The 20341-nt window shown below is 39.6% G+C and overlaps 1 long non-coding RNA gene across 1 annotated transcript in view; it reads left to right on the top strand.

Moving 5' to 3' along the window:
* Positions 1 to 20341, top strand: part of LOC135327835 (uncharacterized) — a 109204-nt gene that overhangs the window by 42793 nt on the left and 46070 nt on the right. The window lies entirely within an intron of this gene.

Genomic DNA, 20341 nt, shown 5'->3' with positions numbered 1-20341 from the left:
TATCACTGGATCCTGCCAAATCAATCTGAATTTGCTTCTCTTTAGCTCAGGTATATTAAAATAGGATAGCCTGGGTAAAAATGTTCTGCTGTTGTGTTTCAGTCAACCAGTGGAGTGCTCTATTTCTGCTTGTATAGTAGGAAAAAAACAACCATAGCAAAAGGAGGAACCCAAGCCTGTAGTAAGTCATTAGATAACGGCCAAGTAGCTCCTGTGTCCTGTTCTGTTACAAGATTAAGACCTAACTTAACTCCTAAATAATAGTGTTTATTATTTATTTATTCAGTTAATGATGATTAATGCATCTGTGTCTCCTCATAACAGAAAACTGTATACATTAGAGTGCAAATGAAGGCAGAGTGCCTAGTTTTACTCACACATAGCCTCTATTACAATTGCAATTGGTTGTAAAAATCTGTGTGCTCTCCTACACACAGTGGTTGTTCTTGATTCCGACAGCCCCTTCTCTGATATGCTTTATGGGAACTTTAAGGGTGTATAAGGAACAGCTAACACAGATGAGGAGGCAGATCTGGAAATCCCATTAACTCTGTCAGCAAGCTGGCTGCAAGTAAGAAGAGGGCTACTTTACATGTCGACCAAGAATAAGAGATTAACCGCAGGGAGTGCTTCCACTCTGCTGCTCCTTCATGTGGAAAATATCAGAGTTTATTTTCTGAAGGAAAAAAAAAAAGATGGTAGCCTGAATGCTTTTAAATGACCAGCAATAGCAGCAGATTAAATGGTGCAATTATCTAATGGTGATTCTCTCCTTTCTCATGCTGATATAATCACCATTAGCAGATTTTCCATACAGAAAATATTTTGCCACTGAAGTGAAAGGACAGCAGCAGGCTAGCCACACTTTCTTTGTCACTTCATGATTTCTGGGGTTCTCTAACACGCTTTCGCTGTGCAGACAATAAATGTGCTCTTGCTCCTGAAAGGCTAATTCTTGGGGTGTTTCTTCCTTTTCTGAGAGGGAGAGGAGAAACTTAGCAATTGTGCAGTAACGAGGAAGGCAAGGCTGGCGCTAAAACCAGGCAAGAGATTAAAGGAAAGGCATGATCCCTGCTGAGCCCATGTGGGCCCTTGCAATGATGCACTTCTCCAGGAATAACATCAGCATAAGGGCTAAAAAACCAGCAAACCAAAATGCCTCTTCCATGAAGCATTGCCTACTTCTGCTTTCAGAAGACTCACAGATGACAGAAATATGGTTAAAGTAACTCCTAGCTGATCAGCCAGGGCTAAAAAAACAGCAAACCAAAATGCCTCTTCTATGAAGCATTGCCTACTTCTGCTTTCAGAAGACTCACAGATGACAGAAATATGGTTAAAGTAACTCCTAGCTGATCAGCCAGTTCACTGACATACAGCAGCCAGGAGTCTGAGGCCTTTGCAGACTGGTGAGCACATCTGGATATAAAAGCCATGAGAAGCAGCAGAGGCAGCTGAAGCTGAACGGGAGCTTAGACCAGCCCCCTAACATCCACAGTCATTGGACTAGGAAAATCAGGGGTAAAATCCTTCCCTTTGATATCTATCAGCCTGTTAGTCAAAAATCTACTTAATTATTTTTTGAACCATCTGACCTTGCCCCACAACCTCCTATACCAGCAAACTTCATAAATCCATCACCACTGTGTAAAGATGTATTCTCAGTTATCCTTTTCAAACTGATTTTCTATTAGTTCCAGTGAGTGTCCCCTGATTCTAGTATGGTGAGATTTGGTGAATACAGTTCTGCATTTGCCTTTTGCACCACCTTCATGGTTTTACAAACCTCAGTCAGATCCCTCCTCAGCCTTCCCCATGCCAGAAGGATGACCCAGCCTTCTCCATCTTTCTTCGCAAGAGGTCTGTGTCAAGGCACCGTGGGCTGGGGGCTCCCTGGGGCTGGGGGGAGGGCCGGGGGGTCCAGTGCCAGGCAGGGGCCAGGCCGTGGTGGGGCTGCAGCTGGCACTGCTGCGGCATTGTGGGCAGCAACCGATGGCCCTGGGCTGGGCTGAGATGGGGCCAGGGCTGGGACTAGGGGGGAGGCCTGGGGGGTCAGGGACAGGTAGGGGTGGGGGGGGTCCTCCAGACCAGACAGGCTGCTCTACCTCCATAACAATTTTGCTTTCTCTTCACTGTAATCTTTTTAAATTCCTGTGGGTCCTTGAGATGCAGACACCAGAGCTGTGCAGAGTGCTGAAGATGCATGTGCACAGTGGTTTTATCTGATTGGAAAATTAGGTTTTCCTTTTTTTTCTCAATATTCTTCCTGATATGACCAGCATTTTCTAGCTGCACTTTAAGCTGATGCTTACAAATAATTTTCAGTGATACCTCCAGGATCTCTTTCCTGCATTGTAACTGCAAGTTCTGAGCTCAATATCACCTAAGTATGGTTTAGATTATTTTTCCCTAGGTGCATTGATAAGGAAATAACAAATTCTTTGGACTTGAATACAGCTGAAGACATTTTGTGTATGCAGATTCCATGTGGCTTAAATGAGAAGGTTGTGTACTGACTTCTACCCTGTCTCTTACCCTTTCCACATCTATACAGCCGGGTGTAATTCATTCACATATCTGACTACTATGGAAGGAATGCCATAAAGAAATGTTAGATAATGTTAAAGAAAGGCATGTGGGACATTATGACAAACAAGGAGATGAAAAATTATGCAAGAAAGAAGTTCAAAAATAAACAGTAACTAGCTTTTCTTGGGTTCCTCTGTGACAATTACTTTTAAATATAGTCAGCTGGATGTTAATAATATTGTAATCAGGAGTAAAAAAGCAGTAAAAAGAGAGGCTGTGCAAAAGCAAGGTAGGAAATCAAGAACTACCAAGCAAGTTACAGGAATCCTCATCTTGCAGCTGCAACCTGAATCATGAGGTCATGAAGAAGAAGATTCTCATTCCTTGTGCAATATAAATCATTTTGTTTCTCTGTTTTATTTACTGTGACAAAAAATAAGTGTACTACATATGACTGGAAAGTTCAGAAGTCTTATTATTACCTGCTGGTCTACCTAAAAATGGTGGTAGGACACTTTGCATCCGAGGAATCTCCCCTCTGTGATGTGTATCAGTCGGGGAAAGGCCATAAGTAAGACAAAGCCTGTTTATGTGATGCATTAATGCATCATGAAGTCTTCTTTCTGCTATTTTAGTGGTGCCAATAGGACTCCAAAGGAGCTGACAATCTGGCTTTTAGGGAAATCCTTGAATAGTTAAACATTCATTCCTCAGCACCTAGACAGACACAAATCCTACTGCAGTTACTCTCATATGGTCTCTCTTCTCTTCTCAGACAGATATCTTTTAGAAAAGAAACTGAAATGAGGCACCAGGCAGTGATTGTCATCAGGGTTCTTCAGGCACTGGAGACATCATGCTACCCCTGCAAGTTTCACTCTGAGCATGCCAGACCATGCTCTTTATCTGAGCATGCCAGACTATATGCCTTCTTTCTTGATCTCCAGCACCTTCCACCTCCTTCCAGCTAAGAAGCGATGGAGGTGATTCAGACCTCTATCTTACAAAACCAACAGCAAACTAATTAATGCATTGATATTGGGTGTTTTAACCTGCTCTGCTCACACACTCTGTTCATCTTTATCTTATGCTTTTTTGTTTTATCTTTTTAGAGCATTAGCTTTCAGGGTGGAAACACTTATCTCCATTTGTCTAGTAACTGACTGAGTTCTGTTCTTGGCTTGGTCCTAGTCACTTATGTACTGAGTATGAAGAATAAGTGAAATAGGAGAGGAGAAATGCTGCAGGCAAAATCAAGCAAAGCCCTTCCCATAGGGAAAATATATGCCATTGTTCCAAGTAGATATAGGAATGTCATCTGTTTTCTCAGAGGTGTGCAAACACATGTCTGTAATTCAAAGATGTATGACTAACACATGTGAATGTTTCTCTCTCGGCCTGGTCTAGGTCTAAAATGGCTGATGCTTGGACTTGATTTGTGCAATGCATATCTTCATCTCTTCATTATGGTAATCCTTGTTGTCGGACTGCAATGATTTGAATATTAATCATATTTAGTATCATCTGCACTCTATATTATACTGTCTCATAATTTTCAAAAAGTACTCTTCATATAGAAAAGAGTAATAAACATTTTAAAGAATGAGTGCAGACACTGATATATGCAGTCAAGTGTGCTCACTTCCCCCCTATACATTCCCATGAGCAGAAAACATCAAAAACACGTGTTTTCTCCAGGGCACGCAGCACAACTGCAATAGTACTTTACTTTCAACATTTTCCTCAGGTCGTCTGTCTTTCCATGAGTCTACACAGTAGGAATGTACTATGGAATCATTGGTTTCTTTAAAAAACAGGAGAAAGCCATTTTTCTGACACCTGTAGATTCTTTGGGACACTCGCTGCTTGGTGCTTTGGAAAATCCAAAGACAGATCTGTCTCACACGAGCCTTCCTAGGCTACACAGTGATGCCAGTATGTCCTGTTACGAGACTACAAAGCTTAGTCAAGGCTGGATGGATCATGTCTCTACCTGGGAGACTTAACTTCATTCCTGCAAAAAGATTTGATGTTTTGGAAAGGCCTTTTTGGGGATGAAAAGCCAAATCCACTGTTTCCACTACAGGAACATGTCCATGTTTCTAAAATGGAATATGCTCTCCAGCCTCCCTGGCTGTGTGGCAGCTTGCCCCATGAGCTGCCAAGGAGTCCTGGAGCTTGGGAGCTGGAACTTGTGCCCTGTAGGCACCTTGCTACATGATGGCCCACCCTGGGAGCTGCTGAAGTGCCATCGACCTGGCAGCCCCTCGCCTGGCTATCTGCCTGGGAGGGCTGTCACAGGGCAGGGAACCACAGTGACCCCAACTATCCAGTTCTTTGCCACATGGGATGCCAAGAAGCTAGGGAACCAGGTGCTGTCTGATATTTCAGTGAATCTCCATTTTCCTGGGGAAAAAAAAAAAACATTCTATCAGAAAATTTCCTACCATCTCTACTTAAAACAAAAATTCTCCAGCTTTCATGCTGAGACAAGAAAGAGATACAGTTTGTTTTCTACCTCAGGTGCAACTTCAGCAATAGAGAAAAGGATAATGTAGCTACAGCTCCATGTTACTGGGTCACAGTCTCTGGATTATTTGCAGAAAAATTTCTATTACCATTAGTAAAAAGAGAATACAACTAATTTGTGAATATTTTAAAAATGAAAGTGATGGGTTCTTTTCACCAGGATTACTGGTGCCACCATTTTCATAACTTGGATAGTTATGATAGTTAGGCAGGTATTTGTAAGTTTCAGAATCTTTAATGAATTTTTCAAAGAATTTTAAATTGAATGAATCTTCCTTTTGATAGGTAAGATTGTTTGTCTGCTTTCAAACCTTGCTCTGTTACTTGGAACATACCGAATACCTTTGCACATAGAGGACAAACAAAATTATTGATTAATACTGACTTTAATTATTTCTTCCTTGGTATTAATAGTATATCCTTGTAAACTGGAAAGTGTCACTAGAAGTTATTAAAAAGATCCAAATAGAATTATAGAATCATTTAGGTCAGAACAGACTCCTGCATGCCATCTTGTGCAACTCCCTGCTTAACGCAGGACCAGCTTTGAAGCTAGATCCAGCTTTGAAGTTGGATCAGGTTGCTCAGGATCATCTCCAATTACATCTCCTTCATGTAGGTCACCCTCCACAATCTGGTATTTCACACAAACTTGCAGAGGGTATATTTTATCCCCTTATCCAAGTTGCTAATGAATACCTTGAGGGTTATCGACCCCAGCATCAATCCCCGAGGAACACCATTTGTAGCTGGCCACCAGTCTGGCACCATATTGCAAGACCCACTATGCCCATCAGTCAAGCATTCATTTACCAGATGGTAGGAAGTATGAAGTGGTCAAGGTTATCTGTCCACTACTGCTATTTAACACATTAAACCTTTTCTTTCTAGTCCCTCACTGCTTCTTGTTCCTGAAGGCAGTTTTCTCTACTCATATCAAGCAACCCTCAAGTTTAACAGACCCAGCTGACACATGCTTTTGAACACTTTTCCTTTTTGACCTTCAGCTTTCTTATTTCGCTAGCTGTAACATGACCTCCTCAGGGGCTGAGATAGCAGGGGGCATATATGCACAGCGTAGGACAGAAGAGAAGCAAAATCTGACTAGTTGCAAACTCATCCTCTGTTTTACAGCGTGGGACAGAAGAGAAGCAAAATCTGACTAGTTGCAAACTCATCCTCTGCTTTAGAGATTTGTGTTTGCTCTTCTGATTTAACCATGAATGACAAACAGTAACAGAAAGCATTATATTGTACTGCATTCTCAAATGCGAAATACATGTATGGATTTCATTAGGATTTCATTAGTTCAGTGGAAAGCCCATCTGTTAACTCCAATGAATACGATGCAATAACATGGAATCCAAGTAGAACATCTGGTAAACTCTATAGAAAGTTCAAACAGAAATGAGTTGGTGTTTGACTCTGGAAAAAAGAAAATCTAACGTGAAGAAATGTACTCTTCCAATTCATGACTCAATAAAAAAAAAAAAACTCATTCATTAACATGCACTCAGCATAACAAAAATTGTATACTGCAAAGTGAACTTGTTTACATTCATTAGGAATAAGCTCTTAATATTTCGTTCTAAGAATGCAGTCAGTTATGCAAAATACGTTACTGCATTTCACTGAGAAACCTGAGAATTCAATTAATTCTGATTTTTAAAGCACTATCAACTAGTCTTACTGTGTTACAGACATACGCTAAAATCCCTCTAGGTTTTTAAAAAACACTTTCTGACAGCTCCAACCAAATAGCTTAGAGCCTGCTGATTCTCTCTGATAGAGGATAAATTGGATCAAGAAGTTGTGGCCAATGATGACAGGAAATGCTGAGCACAAAAGTGACAAACGCAGCCGTTAAATAACTTTTTGTTATTCTCTTGTCTGTTTCATGAAGCGACCCAAAAGCATGTAGCTGCCACATGCCACTTGCACCGTTGTTCACAGCATGAGGTAATTTTTACTTAGAAGCCTGCTGACAGCCTGAAACAGGAATTGATGATATCCATTAAGACAACATGGGTCTTTACCAACTCTAGCAGTTTAGCAATATTTTCAATAACTGCGTCTATATAAAAACTAAAGATAGATTACAATGTCAAAATACTTGGATCATGGATTTTTTTCTTTCCTTTTCCTTTATGAGGACAGACTTCTGGGAATTTTTACTCAAAAACAAAAGGCTTTAAAAATGCTAGATGCATACAAGCTGTGGAAAACCAATATACATATTTAACGTCTTTCGCCTTTCTTATTTTGTGCCTTAAAATTTTCAGATTCCGCTAATATGGGAGAACTCCAAAATGTAAGCTTTCTCTCATTGGTGCAGACAGACTATAAAATCAGTTTTAGAACAATGTAACAACAGTCCTAGCAGCAATGATATCCATAAATCTTCCTACCAGGGAGAGAATGAGGTGTTCAATCAGGTATATTTATATTGTAATTTGTTCATGAAATCTCAAGTTGGCAGCTGAAGAGGACAATTCGCATGCACTTGTTTTTCTTTAAATTACAAGAGCAGATATTATCATAAAACCCAAATGTGTGATTTTGCCTCTATTTTTAGGCATATTGAAGGCCTAGAAAATGTCAAGAAAATGTATTTTTCTGGAAAAATCTATCCTGTGAACAAGAACAAGTTGAATTAGATTTCCAGAGCACTGGGCCAGGTTGTCAGCTGGTGTAAATTAGCAAAACCAAAGAATATATATTAACATCATCTGATAGCTCTGTGAAATAAAAAATGACTCTGTAAGAACATTTTTAACTGTTTATTTTTAGGATAAAACTTTTACATGGATCATGTGTATAAGAAGTTTCCTTTGATTTCCTTTTTGTACTTCATTATTAAAAAGTCTTAATTGAAGTTATATGCCTTAAAAAGATTGTGATTTTCCTTTTTCATAGAACAAAGAAAACCTCTATTAGTGTCACAGCTATTTTAAGAGTTTACAAATTTTCATCTTCTAGAGGGAATAGAAATTACCAAAGTGAGTAGGAGAGTGGATCATTTAATCCAATGACTGTTCTTCAGTGACTGAAAAACTTTTGTAGAGGTTGAGTATTCAGACACTGAACACAGACCTTGTGTAAGAAGACATTGGTTTCTTCAAAATGTTAACAAGAAATAAAGAGTTAGCACATCCATCACATAGGCCATACTAGATGTTCTCAGTAACAGCTGAATATATCTTTTTTCTTACCCTGCTACATTTTTGGTCTGTAGGCATCTTGTAACAGAGGCCCTCAACGCTGGTTTTCTTTTGTTGATTTTAAATTTGTCCCTTCCCATTATTTCTGCTTCTTGTAAAAGAAGAAAATAGGATTCCTTCTGCCATTTTCTTCACTTCTGATTGTGTTTTTAATCATGATTTATTATTTTGTCCCCTCCATTAAACAGATATAACCTTCTGATATCTTTGCAGGGTTGTTCTCCTCAATTACTCCTCTATCCTCTTCACACAGTCTAAGAGCAGAGGCGAAAGAGTGCAGTACAGCAGTATTGCTCCCTCACATGCAGAAGTAGATATGGCCTTCAAAATACTCTGCCGCAGTATCACTCCAACACAGGGAGGAGGAAAGCCCCTTCAATTCCCTGTCACATCTGCTGACTTGTTTGTACCATGTCTGGACTCAGATTAGAACCAACAGATTACAGCCCATATTAATGCTAATTCTGGAGTCTGCAGAGTTTGATTAGCAGGTTGTGTTTGTATGAAGATTATAGATTCAGTTAGTGAAGTGACTTTACTGGGTTTTTAATGAGTTTTGAACATTGTCTAGTTTCTCAAGAAAGGGCATTAGGCGTTCTCAGTAAGTAAACAACTTATCAAGGCTTGAACTTGAAAATAAATTATTGACAATTTCTGTTCATTTTCTGGCAGATGAGAACCACACTGTGTCCTTCCCAAAGCATATTAACATTTTCAAAGTGGGAGACAGCAGGCAAGGAACGGGCTGATGGGAGGAAAGCCCCAGATCCCTTCCCAGTTGAGTCAGCAAATAATAAATTAGATGACCGAAAGATTGAATTTGGATCCACCCCAAATATGTGACTAGGAAAAGTAAATATGGTTCCCCAAGTCCATTTGGGTCCCCAAGGCTATTTCATAAACCTGTGAAGAAATAGGATTACACGAGGACAAGCACATCCCATGAGGAGCTCTGAGAAACATTATTCATTCTGGCAGCCTGGCCATACAGGGTGAGGCTAGCTCATGCATGTGCTAATTAGAGAGATGCATTACTGACTTTCTTTTGTTCCTCTTCACTTCTTCCTGTAAACTTTGCAACTATGCAGTCTCTTTTGGATAGTATAAATAAATACTTTCATGTGCTTTAACTTTGTCTGGCTTATGTCAAGGATGATTTTAGGGCAGCTGGCAAAACTATTAAGGCATGCCATTCCTTTAGGACAATGATCATAAAAAATAGGGTTATAAAATGTTCTTGGGGTAACCAGTATCCCAGTACACATTCCCAGACTATGCAGGGTAACAAGGAGTATTCCCTGAAGTGTTATTTTGAGAGATGGTAATATGCCATGAGACAAAGGACTGAAATCACAGTGTAAAACACTCAAGGCTTAAGGAACAAAAACAAAACTCAAGGAATTTCCGTTTTCTAGACAGCTTATTTCTCCTTGAATGTCTGATGTCCCATAATGACCACAACAATATTTTTGTACAAAGTGTGAAAACATGTTAAGCCTAAAGGAGATGTTAGCTTTGTAGGTACAGGGATTCCTGCTAGTAAGCAGCTGATTATGCAGTTCATCCCAGTGTGTGTTTACAAGCTCATTCATGATATGAAAGAGGTCAGCATAATCATGAGTGGTGTGTAGAAAGTAAATCGATCATTATCTCTTGCAACACTAGAACTAAAGGCCTACAAATGAAATCAGTAGAAGTCAAGGTCAAAACAAACAATCGGTTGTGGCTGTGGATGGTGGAGACCCGTGTACCTCTGTATGAGAGAATGTCCATTCAAAAACCTTTGCATGGCTTTAAGTAGAAAATGGACAAGGACTTGGAATACTGATCTATTGAGTTTATTAGATAGACAGAACACATCAGGCTTAGGCTTATTCTGAAAAAATGTTTTCACAGAGGAACTTGCTGGAATAGTTAAATTCTGTTGGAATACCTTCTTGGTAATAGCTTTGCTGTTCATTTCCTCCTGTCTATATGAGGTTTCAACGTGTTTCTTCTACATGGGGACTGTTATCAAGGCCTGATTCTGATTTCACTTACACAGCACCATTTTTATACTAATATACCTAAATAACTTTTTTGGTGTCATTCCTGATTTAGTCTGGTATGAGATCAATATCAAGACTTCATGGCTGTTTGAGTAGATGCTTTCTCTGTTTAACAGCCAATCCGGAAAAAAAAAGTTTGGCTCAAACTAGAAATATTTTTTGTTTATCATCCTTGGTGAAAAGAAAACAAAGTAAAAATAGTGTAATTCAATACAACACATTGAATTTGGCCTGAGATGAAACGTTTCATATATTCTAAGAAAAACAAAGAAGAGAGGATTCACAAAACAAAAAATTCCTCAGACTGCTGCTGCTGCTCTCTTCTTTTCTCTTTTACTCGCTAGTTCAAGGTTAGACTTTTCACTCATACTTAGGAAAGTAGATCCAGCTACTAAGGTTTAAAAGGATTTGAACGCATTTCAAGAAAAATGCCTTAACAACCAGGCTACACACCATCCTAAGAGAAAAATCCATCTCCTCTCCTGTCATGTTTTTACACACATTTTAAATAGCATTCATCATTACGCAAAAATCAGATTCCTCTTATTTGTCGGATGTCTACATCTAGATATCTTCCACTTCCTTTAAATAGCAGAGAGAAATAGGCATTTTGAGGATGAGATTCACCTTATCCTAATGTCTAAAGTAAGCATGACATCTTTCTTTGACCCTCAAGACCTAAGTGTGTACCCCCTCCTTGTGCCAGCAAGCTCTTCTACCACATGTCAGGCAAGCTCTTCTACTACATGTCAGGCAACCTGCAGTGTCACAGTGGCTGGAGGACACTTCTTTCTACACTGGACTCTACAATGCCAGGTCTCCACCTGACTCATACAGATCATATGGGGACTCTGTTACTCTGTAAAAACAGTGGAAGATGAGCTAGGGAGGAAATGACACTTGTTAATGTTTCCTAGGGCTCCAGTTTGTATATTTGCCATGGTCTTGGGTGAGGAATGCCTTGCTATTATTCAATTAGTCTTAAACTAGGGCAAATAAAATGCAAATATAAGCATTTATTTAAAACATCTTATATAGACAACAACTTTTTTGAGAGCTACAGGTTAAGAAATGAAATACAAATACTACTTTACTTACCTATATGGTCTAAAGATCTAAATAAGAAACTGTACAGAGCTCATTACTGACTCTCATCTTTGACTAGATAATCACCATAATGCTCTTTTCCCTGTGGCTTAACCACAGTTTGAGGTCACTGAATCTAGCATCATCCTCTTAGGCATATTCTAACAACAGTTCAGGTAAATTAAGCTTTAGGATCTTTATTTCTCCTCCTTGAATGTGGAGTAAGTCCTGGCAGCAAGCACAGGTGTAACACGGAGATATGAAGACACAGTGGATATTTAAAATTATGTGAGGTGAATCCCTGGAATCCCACCTGCCAGATGATCATCCTAAGCACTAGAGAAGAGGGTAATTCCTAGTCTTATGTATTCAGTATCAGTGACTCTTTAAATAGTTTATGCAAAGTAGAGTGCTTCCAACGGGAGTATCCAAACACTTCACCTAGCAAGACCTTGTCACTTGATGTCACTCAAAAGAGAGTGGAAGATATCAAGTGTTTAGAGTGGACTGAAAATTGGAAGTCCTGTCCATCAGATATTCACACAGTCACTACACATAGTTATGTATCCACGTAGCTTATGTGGATACACAAGCACTAAAGGAGATGCCTCTAACCCCCTTATGTTAGACCTGCTCTACTCCATATTCACATAGCTGATGGCAGAAAGGAAGCGGATGAGAAGGCCTCTTGGCTGATTTTGATAGCTGGGCTACAGTCCTTTTTTTCAGCTAACAATGTCAAAGGGTAAATTCAGGAGTATGAATTTGACTCAAATGTGCATTTGAAACCAATTGGTAAAAGAAGGGGAAAAAATCGCTGCATATACTAGCGAACCTAGTAGAGAAAGCTGGGACAGCGAGCCTTTATTTTCTTTCCTGCAGCTATGTGAAGATAGACATGTAAAAACAGCGTGATTCAAAATCGATCAGTAAATTCAGAGTGAATTTGCAATTATTTTAGGAATGGCTGACACCGTATTTAGATTTTGAGCCATTCAAAGTTTCAAAAATAGCTTTAGCTACACACAGTGTGATTGAGATGTGCTCGAGAAGGATTTGTGAGTCTTCTGTTGCAAAATGGAGAGTTGAACCTACTCATGCCCACATACGCGTGCATATCATGAAAAATTTACATTCAGTAGGTGTTAGAAACAAACATTGACATTTGTAAATATGCCTAGGAAGAAGTATGCCACCCCAATAGTGGACAAATCTGCTGCCCATTACTTATTTTAGTCACTCTTGTGTCACATCAGCAGCCTATGGGCTTCTCAGCAGGCTAAGAAACAATGTCATGATCAGTGCAATATCTACTATGCAATCACAGAAATAGCTGCAGGGCTGTAGAGGGAAGCCCAACCTCTTCTGAGAGGTAGGGGCTAGATCATACTGTGACAAGAAGTTCATACTACGATATATTATTTAGGCCAAGCAATTGAACCTAAATCTTGCCTACGTAGTTCTGCCCTAGACTACGGTCACATCTGTGATTGCAGTGTGGATATATACATCCCCTCCTAAAATAGCCTGACAGCAGGAGCAGCTCTACTTTGTAACATACTTTTGATTTTACATGCTGTGCACATATTCTTAAGGTGTTTTCTAATTGCATAAATTAAAACAGCCCATCCCACCAGCACAGCTCGTATGAACCAAAACCAGGATAAGCATTTGGGGTGACCCAAATGAAAATTCAGAGAGTCATTAATGAAGGCTCAGCCTCTGTTTCTCTAAGTAGATCCCAGTCTCAGTAAAGAAAGGAGTTTGCCATTGATGCCAGGAAAGAGGAGGAGGGTGAGAACTGTGCTGGAGAGGATTTGTGAGGTGTGGAGCTATTTTAATACTACTGGATGAAAAATCTATTACTAAAATAAGACTAGGGAATGAATCCTCCCCCACCAAAGTGGAGGAACGTTGGCTTCAATAGATTTAAATGTTCCAAGAAAAAAAGCTACATTTTCATAATTCTGTCAATGTTCCTATTCGACTTGATCTACAGAAATTACTGATACTTGATGACAGGTTTGCCCTGGGCATTTCATTTTCAAGATCAGTGCTTTGTATTTGATAAGGAGAAACAGACATTAGGCTCTGAAGAAAAAAATTATTGACCAGAAAAACATGCACTGTATGTCACAAAATGGCACAGTTCTGGAACATTCCAAGTGTGTAAACATAATTAAATTTTAATTAAAGGTTAGTACATAAACCAGATCTGAAGTGTCAGAAAACGTGCAATCATTCAGTAATTCTTGATTAAGAACTGTGTATTTCATGGCTTAATTTCATGTTCTTTCAAAAAAGCAAATATGCCACTGTTTCCAGAAAGAATGCCTTCACTTTATTTAAAAAAAAGGGAAGGGGGGAAATATCTGAAAGTGTAAATCCTGACTGTATTATTAATCATGGAAAAGAATGTAGCGTAGCAGAAATAGTATTTGAAACTGCCTTGTAACTTGTTTGGTTGCTCTTCAAAAAAATATATAAAATACTATCATATAATAACAGGATTGTTTTAAGCAGGCCTTGCATTGTCTGCAGTGACAGCGCTGGGCTGAATGCAGTGGATGACTCAGTCCATCATGTCATCTTCCAAACCAGGTTAAGTTGTGGGAGTTTATTTGCCCCTCTGAAGACATTTAGAGTGTACAGCTCTGCCCTTCAATAATTGTAAGGACATGTTAATGCAAAGTCTTGCCAAGACCATTGACGCAAGAGCTAGAGCGTTGATCCTGTTGATCTGAGTGAGACCTGTAACAGGATCACCAGACCTTCCAGCACAGCATTTGAAAACCTGGATTTATAGAGGGCTGTCACAGTGCCAGGAGGCTTGATAGATCATCACGTTACGTGTTGCAGACTCTTTTGCTGGCCTTGGCAGTCTGAGACTGCTCACATCAAGCTTTTTTGAAAACCTATATTCTTCCCCTATTGTACACCTATTTTTGTAAGGAATTATCAGCTTACATTTGGATGACATCCCTTCCCCCAAGGTGAGCTAGGTGGAATTTCTTGCCTCAGCATATTTTACAGGGAGTATGGTGAGTTTTCAGATTTTGCCAGATGCTGCCAAGCCGTGGAGGCTTGGCTTTAAATTAATGATGCTCAGAATGGTTGTCTGCAATAGCCAGTGTCAAACTGACTAATACATGGTGGATCTTACTAGTATGGAAAAACTCAAGGTTTCATGTGCTCCAGCACCCTGACTATCTTGCAGTCCAGCAACTGGAGACTTCAGATGTGGGAAGTAGATTTAGGTTCCTCTTGCATGTATTTTGGAGCAAGGGTCTGAAGTTTTACTCCTCTTCCAAACTTGTGCCCAGTTACCAGATTACAGATGTTTGTCACTTTTGCATTCCCCTAAAGGAATGATTCTACTTTACACACACAATTAAATTTTCATTTGGGAGTAAAGAAAGCAAGGCCAAGCTTTCTAGAGTCTTCAGCTCCATTGGGGAGGGTCAAAGCTCAAATCTGTAGGCAAGTCAGGCAGGGCAGCATGTTAAAACTGAATTGTGCATCTCAGGAAAACGTCCTACAAGCAAGCTATTGTTTGTCACAGTGTGATTCTATGGTGAAAAGCAGGGAGCAGTCCTGGCTCTGGTGCAGAGACAGAATATAAGTCTGAAATATTGCTGTATTTCCAAAAACCCCAGTGCTTCGGGTTTTTAGAAGCTAATAATTGATAATACAACATGCTTGAAAATTTAAGTATGTCCACCTTTACAATATCTGTATGATATTATGAAGTATATTGTGGTCAGTTAAAAGGTATGCTAATTCTTTATAGTTCCTATATAATTCCAGACTTTGTAAGTACTTGAATCTTATTTTTAATAAGATAGTATATTACTTGGTAGCAAATTCACCAGACAGACAGGCATGATTTCCAAGAGTAAACCCTACTTGCATCACTTATGCTGGAGGTCTCCATTTGTCCCTGACAGATGTTACTTTCAGTAGTAAACTCACCAAGCTCAGGTCTTACAGAGCCTTGAGGCCTACAGGCCTTTCACAGGAAACAGTTCTACTGAAGTCATTAGGAGTCCAGTGTAAGTAAAATCTTTGAGAATTTGAGAATATTCTCATATTCTCAAGAATCTGAGAGACAGTTTGCATATCAGACAGTAACAGCCTCACAAATCATGAAGATTAGAAGATGAAATATAATTTTGTATAAGGATATGCAAACAAGGAACAGAACTAACTATTAACTAAAATATTTTTAACATACTGTTACTGATTAAAGTTAACTCCCTACCCAGGGAGTGATGCGCCCATACACTTTTAATTTAACTTAAATAATGCCAGATTTCATTGGTTCATTTCTGACCATTCTGCTGTGGCTGCATTTCCCAAAGTGCATGATTATAAAATAATAAGACAATTAGAGTAAACCATGCTTCAGTACATAGCTAACATTTTGACCTCATGAGAAGATGGCTCACAATATCATTCTGCTCTTATTGCTATTTCATTCTTCATTTTTCCTGCATATATATGTAACAACTGTAGACAGATGATCTGCTATATATTCTTTCTCTAAAAATGTTAGCATATGTACCATGTAAAACTGAAATATAAAGAAAGCAAAAGGCATGTATACATAGCACCACAGCAATAGAGTGGTTATAGTCATTTGCTACAGCTCTGGACTCAGGCCCGATCTTCCCTGCCATCACCCAAACCATCAGTGACTGTCTTGGGGGGTGGTTTGAACAGTCAGAAGCAATTACATGTGAAAGTTGACTGCAACATTCCCTCATATGTTATTGAGGGAAGGAGGCTGGCAGACCACGTGCCTGGCATAATAAACCTTTGAGGCTCAGATGAAGCTTGATTGATGTGGTATCACCCCCAAGTACCTCTTTTTTTTTTTTTTTTTTTAATCTTATAGGATTCACTAGCACAAATTACTTTTATCTTCTCCTTACCCTGACTTGTCCACCTCATCATTTCTTCTGTCATTTTTCCTCTTAACTGTCTGAAGCCTTGCCATTAAAACCCGCCTGTGCAACAAATGTCACAGATATCTTAAGACTAATGACGCATTTGCCAAAAGCACAAATTATGCCATGGGCATATGAAATTTTCTTTCCCCATTGTTGTGTCTGTCAGGTCTATTCAAAGGATAATCTTCCCAGGGCAAGCTTTCTCTGCCGCTCCGCGGTGTACAGAGCATAGTGCAATGAGTCTCAAGGCACAGTAATAACAACCCTAACAGCTCTGCTGATAATCCGACTGACAGGGCTTTTTTCCCTCCCTTATTCTGTCTTTCCTTTTCCATACTTCTTTGCCCTTACAGCACACTTATGGAAATAAAGAAAATAATTAGTTTCAATATTTATTTTAGTTTGAACTTTTGTGCCTCTATAGAAACATGTTTTTCTGCTTTTAAAGGTATTGAGAATTATATAACTGCAATGCATTTTCTCATATGTACCCATGCAGATGAGCTATGTGGTATGCTGTCAGCATCTACCAGTCATGTTAGGATAGAAATATTTACTCTCTAAAATGAAATCAAACCTCATTTTCATTGAACTGTTCACCAAAGTATAAATGTGAAAGTATCATCTTGAGATCTATGTATCTCCTGACAGCTTCAATCATACACTGGTGATCTGTGTTAGCTTTTTTCTTTAAAAAAAAATACATTGTTTTTTTAAAAATCTTGATGTTTTTACTGACTTTTAATTCTAGAGGGCAATGGAAAATGAGACACAGATTTCCACTGAAATGAGTCTTACAATTTTGAAATATTCAGTGCCACTTCATTTGAAAGATCAAGAGTCTGCCCTGGCATACTAAATTTCCTGCTGGAACGTGAGCAAAATGGAAAAGTGTTGTAGATGGTCTGCTATGAGAGTCTCCCTGAATAGAAATAATTTGTGTCTACAAAATAGCATACTAATTGTTCTGGAAAACGTTAGCACTCTCTGCTCTAGGCACTCTAAGAGGATTGCGAGGAATTGCAACTCAGAAAGTAAAGGGAAATGTGTGTGATATATATTTTCAATAGGGTTGAAAGAAGGATTAGCCGTCATCTGGGAATGCATTCCAGTTGGAGCAAAGAGCATTATTATCTGTATCTAAGGTAATCAGCATAAAGAGAAAACAATATTTTTCCTTGAACAACAAACAATGCAATTACAGCAGCGAGTGAAACATATCAAATGAGAGAACCTGTGTTTGTTAGCTATGTATGAGTCACATTGTAAAGGGGAAGGTCAGAGAAAAAGGTATGGGACTGTAGTAGCTGATATGAATTTTCAGTCAGATGTGCTTTTTCGGCTGCATCTGGGCTGATGTTTTGACTTTTGACATTGCCCCCCACCTATTCCTAGTTGCTCATCACAGCTCCTCCACTAGAGGAGATTGCAGTAAATCTGCTGGTATAAGAGCATACATAGTCACTCCCTAATCCAGTTTTGCCAGCATGGTAGAAGGTAGCTTAAACAATTTAAAGAGTTCTTTCTCTCAAGTGTGTTTAACAAATTTCATTCCATACTTGAGAAAATGATGTTGAATCGTTTGTTTTTTGTTTTAATTGCATTTTGATTTTAGCTGGGTTGCATCTGCTGAAGAAAATTTTAGTTTTACAGAGAAGGCTTGTACTAGTGGTCCATATTTAGGGCACATAGCTGATATGCAGAAACTTTGTTTTCATTTTGTTTGATTTGGAGCAAATAAGTGAGTCTGGGACCACTTCATGCCAGCAAAGTGATCTAGTTATCAGGCTTAATGAACATTTCATATTTTCAGCAGAGCAGAGGAGCATCAACAGGAGAGACTGAAAGAAAGAGATAACTTTCTAGCTTGCCGTGGACTGCCTTCCTTTCCACATAACCTGGCTAAGTGCAATATCCACGGCTATCCTGGGCTCCCAGATCTCTTAGCTGTGTTTGACTACAAATGCTATCCTAGACCTGAGAAATGATGCTGAGTTATGTACTTGGTTTCAGAGAATATCTGTCTCCTGAGGAAATGTTTTTATTTGAAAAAAATCACAATCAGCCTCAGCCCTAACTACCGCTAAAATCTTGGTACATTATTGCCATTCTTAATTAAGCTCATTATCAAATAAGGTTGCTCAGCCCAGACCCTTAACTCATCCACAGAGGAACTCTCTGCTCAACTGTCTCCCATTTCGATTCTCACTATTCCTCAGGTCAGCGTGAAACTAACACAAAAATTAGTGGGGTACTACCTTCAAAATAAAAAGGAAATGTCCCGATCCAGTATCGGGAGGGTTTCGTTACGATCCCAAGGACGAGATTAAGACGCTAAAACCGGTCAAATATCGTACAACCTTTTAACTTTATTTTCCACAAAGTGGGGAGAAAAGGTGGGGGGGAAAGGTGAAGGGGAGGGGAAGGGAAGAGGGGAACAGAACAAGGGTAAGGGGAAAAGATAAAGTTGGAAAAGGAGAGAGGAAGCTAGCTACCACCACTCCGAGGCCGATGATGTTGCGCTGACTCCGTCCGAATCACAGCTCAAGCTGGGTGCCTCCGACGAGGGACGAGAGGGAGCAAACAAAGGAATCCCTCGGTAATTGTAGCTTTTTCAAATTAAGTTTTCCCACCCCTTCACGTGGTAGTTCAGACCAATAGTAACATTTGGGTCTGGGGTCTCCTGCCCCTTACTGGGTCTCATCACTGTCCCTAGGTAGGCCTTTTACTGTTGCCGTTTCTGCTGACAGGTGTGTCTCCATTCTTGGGTCCAGCCATTAGCTCTCAAGGTCCTGACAAAGAGGTGGTAACTCCAGCAATTAGCACTGTTTCAGATGCAAATTGCCGGTAACTCCCTTATCATTCCCGCCTGCACCAGCTCTGGGGCCCTTTCTCACCGAACTAGGGAGTGCGGCTTAAGGCTTCAGCAAATTTAGCCACTCATGCCAAGCAAGTTCTATAGAAGTTGCGCTAAAAACGGACAATAATTTGCAGTCCAGATCCCAAAGTCTCTGCCCGATTGTGGTCTCGTTCAGTGCAGGCTCGGTGTGTCCCGGGTGGTCGCAGGGAGACCATCTCGGGGGGGTCGCAGCAGCCCAGTCCTGTTTCTGCCAGGGACAGATGGCTTGTTCGGGGTTATGGCCTGCCTGCACCCCATGCACCAAGAAATGTTTAAGGCAACAAATTAATTCATCTGTCCGCCACAGGAAACACATCTGGAAAAGTTTTAAAAGGAGAGTATAAAAGAAAAATAAAAGAAGAGTTTGAGCCTGACTGCTCTGAAGCTGAAAAGTCAGTCTTACAAGTTTAGGGGAAGGTGTTACCTGAATTCATGATAACAGAAAAGCTTTTAATTGAGATCTGGGAGAAAAATCTGAGAAAGATGATAATGCATGATTCAGAATTAAAGCTTTGTGGAGATTGTCAGAATTTATTAAATCAAGAAAATTATTTGATTCAGAATTCATATAATAGCAAGCAGACATTATTTTGATCTTTTGTATATGACTGAGAATTCATGCTTGGACAAATGGTCTAAATCAGAGGGTGTCCAAGCAGTGAGAGTATATAAAAAAATGCAATTCATACCATCCATTTCGGAAATTTCTGTATGGGCCAGCACTAGTGTGATAAGCATAAATCACAAGGATGCTAGCAGCACAACTAGCAAAGATGTGTGCCTCAGGGAAGCAATAGGCAATGCTACAGCTGAAGATGAATACATTATTGATTGGAATAGAACAGATTACTGAAACAAGTTGAAAACTAAAGACACACGTATTTCTTTGAGGTTGGAAGTTGGTATATAGGAGTGGCATTGCCCAAACCACTTGTGGGTTTTGGACAACTACAGGATAACCCAGAGGTAGCAGAAGATATAGGGGCTCATCCTGATAAGCTAATTGATACTAATGTAATAGTAATAGCTCTGCATAATTAATTCCTTCTCTGAATGATGATGCTCTATAGTACTTAT

The sequence above is a fragment of the Dromaius novaehollandiae genome, chromosome 3 (assembly GCF_036370855.1).
Source record: "Dromaius novaehollandiae isolate bDroNov1 chromosome 3, bDroNov1.hap1, whole genome shotgun sequence".
In the NCBI taxonomy this organism is placed as follows: domain Eukaryota; kingdom Metazoa; phylum Chordata; class Aves; order Casuariiformes; family Dromaiidae; genus Dromaius; species Dromaius novaehollandiae.
This window is presented reverse-complemented; position numbering and strand designations above follow the sequence as displayed.